The 9,870-nt window shown below is 37.6% G+C and overlaps 1 pseudogene; it reads right to left on the reverse strand.

Annotated features, from left to right (window-relative positions):
• Positions 1–5,102: 5,102 nt before the first annotated feature.
• On the reverse strand, positions 5,103–5,639 carry LOC112390606 (60S ribosomal protein L17 pseudogene; annotated as a pseudogene).
• Between the last annotated feature and the right edge of the window lie 4,231 nt (positions 5,640–9,870).

Below are 9,870 nucleotides of genomic sequence, written 5' to 3' on the forward strand. Positions count from 1 at the left end.
TTACTATTTATGATTTTTAAATTTTTATTCTTTTTTTTCTTTTCAGCTGCCTGAAGTAGATCTTGTAGTAATTTTTCAGGAAGAATGTATGAGTCAAGTACTTCATGAGTCCTTACATAACTGAGATTATTCATCTGTTGACTTCATATATGAACCACAATTTTCAAGTATTTAATCATTTGCCTAAAAAAAAAAAAAATCAAACACCTGGGCAAAGTATTGTGCTAGATGCTAGGAATACAGCCATATGTAAACTGTGCATGGTTGATGATATCATGGAGTTTACACTCTGGTGGGGAAAACAGACATTAATAGCTGATTCCACAATTAATTACTGGTGATCATAGTAACAAAGGAGACTAACAGAATTCTAGTCAGGAGAGGAGCAAGGGGACAGGAAAGGCTTCTCTGAAAGGGTAATAATTAAATGAAGACACCTAAACTGAACAAATGACCTCGGGTGTTTCTATTTGGGAAGGGGTGATAAATTCTAGGCAGAGGGGGCAACATATGCAAGAACTTGAGGCTGGATGGAATATGAAAGAAAGGCAGGGTAGATGGTAGGCAGGGTAAGGAAGAGAAGTGTGACATGTGACGTGAAATGGCCGAAGGCTGATGGCACAGAACCTCGAAGGCCTCATTCAGGATTTGAATTTTTACGCAGTGCAAAATTACTGAAGGGGTTGGAGCAGAGGTGTGGAATGATCAGTCCTGACTTTTTAAAAACGTCACACTGATTGTGCTGTGTTTAATGATTCAGAAAGGAGTAAGGAGATGAAGATGGACCAACCAGGAGGCTATTTGCTGTCGCAGAGGTTCCAATGAGAGATGATAGTGACTTGGGTCAGAGTGGTGGCAGTAGAAACTGTAAGAGGTGGATATATTTACAACATTGTTGGAGATATCTTTCACTCTTCTCATGCACCCAACATCAAATCCATTAGCAGTCTGTCTGCTGTACCTTTGAAATATTTCCAATCCAATCACTTCTTACCACCCCCTCCACTTTCACCCCAGTCCAAGTCCCCATCATCTCTTGTCTGGTTATTATTATTACATGATTATATTATTGTCGTAGCTTCCTAGCTATTCTTTCTGTATTTACTTTTGCTTCACTTCACAGAATGATCCTGTTAAAATGTAAATCAGACTAGGTCGTTCATTTCAAACCTCTCCAACAATTTCCTATTTCACTCAGACGTTCTAACAATGCCCCACAAGGCCAAACATGATCTAGCCTTGTTATTTCTGATATCTCTTGTCACTGTCTGTTTTGCTTATTCTAGTCCAGCTACACTGGCTTCCTTGTCATTCTCTCACCATACCCAGGGCCTTTGTGCTTGCTGTTCTCTTTTTGAGGAACACTCTTCCCCTAAATCTTTGCATGACCTGCTCCCATATATTATTCCAGGCTCTACTCAAAGGTGTCAGCTTAAGAGACATCCTCCCCGACCATCATATGAGAACTGCTCCACTGCCAGCCTCTATCTATCCTCTGACCCTGCTTCATCTTCCTTCAGAGCACTGACGTGTTGGATAGTTTTGCATTTATTTGTATATTGTTTCTTTTCCTCAACTGGAATGTGAGCTCCTGGAGAGCAGATGTATTGCTGTGTTTATTGTTACATGGTCAGAAATATCCACCATGTAAATGATTTGGTTGAATGTTGCAGTGAGGAAAGGGACAGTGCTGAGGATGGCTCCCATGTTTCCGGCTTAGAAAGTAGGGTAACTGGGAGTGCTGTCCACTGAGATAGGGAAGTTGGAGGAGGAAGGATTTTGGAGAGATCGGGAGTTTGAAACTGGACAGGCTGAATTTAAGATAACCTTAAAACATCAAAAGGAGATATCTAGTAGCCAAATGGACACATGGGCTTGTGAAATGATCCATATATGGGGGTTCTCAGCCCTAGGCGACCAATTCCTCCCAGTTTGCTTAGGACTTTTCCTAATTTTAGCACTATGTCCCAAGTCTTGTTGAAACCCCTCAGCCATGGACAAACTGTGCTGGTTGGTCAACCTACAGTCATCACATAGGTCATAGGTGGAAGTCATGGCATGACTGTCAGATCACAGGGAGAGTGTGCAGAGTGAGAAAAGATGCTTGTCCAAGCTTGAGCCCTGTGGAGCTCCAGTGATAAAGGCATGGTGGGCATGCTTCACCTCCCGTTGGGCTCTGGGCTCCCTGTGGGCTGGGAGGCATGATGCATGGTAGCTGCCCAATCATATTTGTTATGAATGAAAAAAGAATTAAAGGTTGAATAAGTGAGGCACAAAGGAGGCTGAGAGAAATAGGAGTAAAGAAGAGTGTTAAAGTAAAGTTTTAAACATTGTGTTACTCCTGTCCTCTGTTCAAAACTCTTCAGAGATTTTCTCAGGTAAAAATTCAAAAACCTTGCTTGCAAGGCCTTGTAGGCTCTACTTTCTCCAACCTCGTCACCTGCTTCTCTTTACCTTGTTGCCTTTGCTGCCGCAGGGCCTTTGTGCATCTCTGCCTGTTATGCTCTTCCCTAACTGCAATGCTGGTAGGAGAGGAAATTGGAAGCAAGAGGGATCTTTTCTATCTTTTTAAAACTCCCTCCCTCTCTTACGTGTGTGTGTGTGTGATAAGTTTCTCTAGCCATCTTGGTAGGTGTGTGTGTGTAGTGATATATCATTATGGTCTCAATTTGCACCTCTGTAACAAGAAATGATGTTGAGTGTTTCTTTTGAACATTTGGACACCCCATTTTGTGAAGTGCCTCTTTAAGCCCTTTTTGTGTATTTTTCTATTGGATTGTTTTTCATTTTCTTACTGTTTTGTACAAATTCTTTACATTTCTGGATACTAAACTTTTGTCAGATATGTATTATAAATATCTTCTACCCTGTGGCTTTCCTTTTCCCCATTTTAATGGTATCATTGATAAATTCTTAATTTAAAAGTATTCCAGTATACCAATCTTCTTCTTCATGGTTTGTGCTTTATGTGTCCTACTAGAATAATTTTTTTTTTTGCCAACCTGAGGTCATGAAGATATTCTCCTATATTTTCATCTCGAAGCTTTATTCTCTTTTCACATGTAGAGCTATGCTTTCTGGGACTCCATCCTTCCCATGCTGTACTACAGTGTGACTGTTCTTATACATCAAGTGGCTATATGTGTGGGTCTGTTTCTAGATTTTTTATTCTGTTCCATTGGTTTCTTTGTCTATCTTTGGGCTAATACCACACTACGTTTACTACTGTAGCTTTATAACAAGTCTTGATGTGGCACAGGGTGTGCTTGACCTATGTTGATCCCATTGCCTCTAGTGTGAAATACAAACTCCTTACCGAGGCCTACAAGGCCCACAATCTTGTCCCTGCCTATGTCCCCAATCCCATCTCTCCACTCTCCTAACTCACTACGTCCCAGTAGGCGTTTCTGTTCCTTTGAAAACAGACATTCAAGGCTTGTTCCTGTCTTAGCACCTTTGCACTTGCTGTTCTGTTTCTCTGGATCTCTCTTCCCCAGATCATCACAGGGTTAGAGCCTTCTGTTATTTCAGATGCCAGATGAAATGTCCCTTCCTCAGAGACTCTTCTGATCACCTTCCCTAAATAAATTTTCCCTCTCCCTTCTGCCGTTGACCACACTCTGTCACCTTGCCCCGTGCAATTATAAGACCTACCAGTATCTGAAATAACGTTTATTTATTTATTTGGCATATTATAGTTCTTCCTTCCACTAAAATGTAACTTCCAATGGCCATAGGACCTTGTCAGTCTTTTGTATCCTTGCTGGATGCTTAGCTACTAGAATAGTGCTTGGCACATAGAAAGTTCTCAATAAATTTTGGTGGGAAGAATTTGCTTTTCTTTAATTCATAGGTCTCAGTATCCTCTGGAGACTTTCTTCCTCTTCTCGGTGAAGCTTTTGAGATATTTGAAAACAGCGACCATTTCTCCCTGAAACTTTCTCTTCTTAAAATCAAGTGTCTTTAGTTGCTTCCACTTATACATGGATGCATTTTGGCTTAGCTGTTTTGTTTAATCATGCAGTGAGTTCATCAACACTTTAGATCACACTTTGTACCTTCTCTCTGTGAACCTGTTCCTACCATATACACACAAATACATCTTGCCTTGCCTGACGCTGCTCATGGCCAGGAGACTCAGGAAATGTTTGCCAAATGAAAGGCTGAATGTAATGTGCTACAAGCAAAGAATCCCTGGTGCTCAGGCCTTGGAGGGTGAAAGGATCAACATGGCTTCCCTGGCCAGATTTATTACTCTCCCTTTCACTAAATTCTGTCGTCCACACTCCCAGGGCCTTTGTAAATCACTGGGTGTTATTCCTTCACTTACACATTTTTTATGACTGTCCTTTTAGGACCACATAAATCACGTGTCAAATCAGGTTATTAGCGGGAGCTATTTTTTCTCTCCTGTCAACAACCTGGTATTTTAATTCACTTTGGACTTTTCTATTTCTATTTGTAACCCTTCTCTGGGATGTTGGATGCTGGCAGAAAGATTTGCTCAGAAGGAAAATCGGGGGGTAGGGGGGAGAGTTAGGCCAGATATCAGACAACAAGTGTATAGTCTTATAATTATGAGAATGGTATAAAAAAAGAATCTTCTACCTTTGTCACCGAAAGATGACCTTAATCCCTGGGTTAATCAGGAGGCTTTCCTTATTAGCTAAGGAAAAATGAAGAATTTCCCTCAGGAACATAGAACTGGAGAAATATTTGGTTTAGGGTGGAGATTAAAGGTCATTCCATCATTCAAAACATATTTGAGTGAACCAATAAGGAAATATGAAGAGGGAGGAAGTTACTTGTTTAAGTTAATGGCAGAGATGTGCTATGAACTCACACCTCTTATTATTTTAGGTGTTAAAAAGAAATTTTAATGTCAAAATACTATAAAATACAAAAATTTAAAAATCCCTCATTTTCCCACTATCAACTATTGAAAATGTTAATATTTTCACATACTTTTTACTTCTAGACCCCTTTGATTTCCATCTTCAGTCTGACCTTCACTCCCTCTCCATATATGGGCTCACTATTACGCTTTGTATGTTTTCTTCCCAGACTTTTTTCTTTTCTTTTCTTTTCTTTTTTTGTGGCATTTATTCCCGGGCCATAAATTTTTGTTTCTTCAGTTTCTTCTAGGCAACCTCCTCTTCTGGTTTAGGAACAATCTGTTCTTTTTCAGTAAGGATCAGTTCAACGTGGCAGGGAGAGTTCATGTATGGGTTGAGTCGGCCACGAGCTCTGTAAGTCCTGAGCCGCATCTTGGGGCCTTTGTTCACCTGGATGTGCTCAGTGACCAGAGAATCTGCATCTAAGCCCTTAAGTTCAGCATTACTCTCTGCATTCTTGAGCATGTGCAGTAAAAATTCAGCACTCTTTTTGGGCCACCAACCGTGTGTCCAGCCCCACTGTTTGGCCTGGGCACACCTACCAACTCCACCATTGTAACCATGGAATGGCACACATTGCTTCTTTAAAGAGACATCCTTCAGATACTTGGTGGCTTTTCAGATATGCACACCCTTAATGGCCTGGGCCGTTTCACCAGTGTTCTTAAAGTGAACACGAAGATTTGAACCTCTTGACTTGCATGATTTTGTGGGGTTTTCTGGATCAAATGAATAGCGAACCATTTTTAGAGGTCACCTCAGGCCGCTTACCAGAAAAGTTCCCAGCCTTTTAAAATATGTACTTGTGCATTTTTGTGCATATCCATAGATTTCTATAGTAGTATTTTTTGTGTGCTTTTAAGATTTATATAAATATAATCACAATGTTTATAGCAGTATGCAACTTGTTTTTTTCACTCCACAGTGTTTTTTTAAGGTCTTTCCATGTTAATTCACATAAACCTACATCTTTATTTTAATTGCTGCATGGAAGTTATGTACCCCCAGTTTTTCCTTCATTCCTTTTTTTGATGCACATGTAGATTGTTTCTGACTTTTCTAATTATCAAATAATGATATTATGAACATTCATGTAATGGTCTCAGTGCTTATATGTATGATTATTTTTCTAGGTAAATAACTAATCCTAGAATTGCTGGGTCAAGGGGTATGCACAGTTTTAGTTTTAATAGAAACAGTCAGGGCTTCCCTGGTGACACAGTGGTTGAGAGTCCGCCTGCCGATGCAGGGGATACGGGTTTGTGCCCCGGTCCGGGAGGATCCCACGTGCTGCGGAGTGGCTAGGCCCGTGAGCCATGGCCGCTGAGGCTGTGCGTCTGGAGCCTGTGCTCCACAACGGGAGAGGCCACACAGCAGTGAGAGGCCCGAGTACCGCAAAAAAAAAAAAAACGAAAGAAACAGTCAAAACTTCTCCAGAGTGGCTGTACAAACTGTATTAGCGGTGAATAGCAAATGCTTTTTTCAACAAGTCCTTGTTGAAACACTTAATATTATCAGAATATTTTAAGTTTTCCAATTTGACAAATTAAAAAAATTCTCATTTTTGTTTTAATTTCACTGAGCTTGAAATTAAGCTTTTCTTATGTTTACTGATGATATTTAAATTGTCCTATACCCTTTGTCCCATTTTTTATATTTTTATTATTGCTTTGTGGGAATTCTTTATTCTGGATCTTGAACGTTGGCTGGTTATTAGTCACTGCAAGTAACTCTCCCCATTTTATGGCTTGTCTTTCTGCTTTGTTTGTAGGGTATCTTATTAAATGGACATTTTCAATTTTTAATGTAGTTAAATTTATCATTTTTTTCTTTATGACTTGGTACTTTTGCTGTCTTTTTAAAGAAATTTTTGTCACTTCTGATCAAATATGTTCTTTTTTTTCTAATAATTTAAAGTTTGACTTCTAAATTTTGGAGTTTTAATAAATCTGGTATTTATTTTTGTGTATAGTATGAGATAGGGATTTAACTTAATTTATTTTTTGTCTAGATAACCAATGTTCTGCACCCATTAATTAAGACTATTATCTATTCTTTCTTCATTACTTAAAATGACACCTTTGTCAAATACTAGATTTCCATATATGTATGTGCTAGTCTTTGGACTCCCTAATTCATTCCATTCATCAATTAGTCTATTTTAACTTTGTTTTAATTTTAATATCTGGTAAACTGAGATATCTTACTTATTCTTATTTTCAAAATGGTCTTGGTAATGTTTCTTTTTAAAAATTAACTTTTAAAATTTATATATGAGAAAAACACACAGGTTTTAGATGTACCATCTGTTGAGTTTTGATATAGCTATACATGTGTAACCACCACCACTACAAATATGTAGAACATTTCCATCATCCCAGAATATTCCCCTAAGGCCCCTGCAGTGAATATCCCACCCTACCCCAAAGCAGGACTGGAATATAATGAGTTGAGTAAGGCAACTAGGATGCAAAATTTAAGGAAGCATTTGCTCACAATTCTGCAAGTGAGTGCTTTCTTAAATCATGTGCGATAGGCTTTTCACTAGCCTAGCCCTAGTCCTGACCTTCCATCAAAGGCAACTGCTGGTCCAATTTCTATCATCATAAGAGAGTTTGTTTAGCCTGTTATGCACTTCATATAAATGAAATAATAAAGTAAGTACTCTTTTGTGTCTGACTTCCTTTGCTTAATGTAATGTCTATGAAATTCATCCATGTTGTTACGTGTATCACCAGTTGTTTAATTTCTATTGCCTACTAGTGTTCCATACTAGAATTTACCAAACAAAAAACTATTTATTCATTCATCTGTTAATGAACATCTGGATTGTTTCCAGTTTTAGTTATTAAGAATAAAGTTTCTGTGAATATTTGTACACGTCTTTTTTTGTGGACGTATATTTGCATTTCTCTTGAGTAATGTCTAGGAGAGGACTTTCTGGGTCATAGAATAGGTGTTTGCTTAACTGTAAAAGAAACTGGCAAATTATTTTATAAAATGATTGGAAAATTTACTCTCCCACCAGCAACTGGAGACCTCCAGTTTTCCACATCCTTATTAACTAGTCATAGTTTGCATGAAGTTGCATTTCCCTGGCAGCTAAAGTCCAGAATCTTTTCATGTGTTTATTAGTCATCATAACTTCTGTGAAGTACCTGTATATTTATTTGATTGATTGTCTTCTAATTATTGATTTTTAAAAGTATTTTTTATATATTCTAGAGACAAGTTCTTGTCAATTATTATTATGACTTTTTTTTATCCTGGTCAGTAGCTTGAGTTATTTTTAATGATGTCTTTTGAAAAGTAGAAGTTTATAATTTTAATAAAGTCCAATTTATTTTTTCTTTATTATTTTTGTGTCCTATCTGCCTACATCTGTGATTGCTAAGATTTCTCCTAAATTTTCTTTAGAAGTTTTATAATTTTAGTTTTTATGCTTTTAAGATCTATGATTCACTTTGAATTAATATTGAGTATGGTATGAGGTAGGGGTCCAAGTCTGTTATTTCCCTGGATATGGATATCTAGTTATTTAGCACAATTTGAGGAAAGGGACATTATTTTCCCATTGAATTGCCTATTAAAATCAATTGAATGTATATGTGTGTGTCTATTTCTGAGCTCTCTACTCTGTTCCATTGATCTAATTTTCTAAACTTCCACCACTGTCATACTGTTTTGCTTTATAACAAGTGATGAAATCAGGTAAAGTAATTCTTCTAATTTTGATTTTCTTTTTAGTGACTATACATCAATTTGAAAAGAACTGACATCTTAACAATATTGAGTGTACCAATCCATGAATATGGTATATCTCTCCAAGTATTTCAATATTTAAAAAGTTTTTTTCAGGAATCTTTGTAGGTATTAGTGACAAAGTCTTACACATCTTTTATTTACATATTCCTAAGTATTTTATAATTTTTGTGTTATTTTAAATACAATTTTTAAATCAGTGTTTTTTATTTTTTATTACTAGCATGTAGAAATGCAATTTATTTTTGTATATTGCCATTTTATCTGTAACTTAGCTGAATTTACTTACTGATTTCAGCACTTCTTGTAGAGTTTTTAGGTCTTCCATGTAAACCAGCAATCTTCAAAACTTTTTTAAATCTCAAGAGTATTTTAGACTCTTACCAATTTTGGGGAAACCTAAAGAGCTTTTTAATATGGGTTAGATTAATTGTATACCTACCCATTTAGAAATATAATCAAAAATTATTTAAATATGTGTGCATCCATTTAAAATAGCAATAAACCCATTGTACATAAACATAACACATTTTTATTTTTAAAAAACTCTACTTTCCAAAACAAACAAAATAGTAGAATTGTTTCATATTTTTATAAATTTCTTCAATGTCTAGCTTAATAGAAGATGGATGGATTCCTTTTTTTAAATTTATTAATTTATTTATTTTTGGCTGTGTTGGGTCTTCGTTGCTCTGCCCGGGCTTTCCGTAGTTGTGGCGAGCAGGGACTACTCTTCATTGCAGTGTGTAGGCTTCTCATCGTGGTGGCTTCTCTTGTCATGGAGCACAGGCTCTAGGTGCGCAGGCTTCAGTAGTTGTGGCACACAGCTAGGTAGTTGTGGCTTGTGGGCTCTAGAGCGCAGGTTCAGTAGTTGTGGCGCATGGGCTTAGTTGCTCTGTGGCATGTGGGATCTTCCCAGACCAGGGCTTGGACTCATGTCCTCTGCATTGGCAGGTGGATTCTTAACTACTGTGCCACCAGGGAAACCCCCTGGTTGGATTATTGTATCTGTTTCTACATTCTTTCTGTTCCAATATCACACATCATGCCTCTGGAGAACTACACTGTGCACTCATGAGGCAATGTGGATAAAAAAAGCAAGTAACATCTTAGTATTACTTTGAAAATGTCTTTTACCTCATGGACTCCCTAAAAGAGACTCGGGGACCTGCCAGGAATCCTTGGACAATACTGTAAGAAGCACTTTTGAGAG

The sequence above is a fragment of the Neophocaena asiaeorientalis genome, unplaced genomic scaffold (assembly GCF_003031525.2).
Source record: "Neophocaena asiaeorientalis asiaeorientalis breed wild unplaced genomic scaffold, Neophocaena_asiaeorientalis_V1.1 scaffold571, whole genome shotgun sequence".
NCBI lineage: Eukaryota > Metazoa > Chordata > Mammalia > Artiodactyla > Phocoenidae > Neophocaena > Neophocaena asiaeorientalis.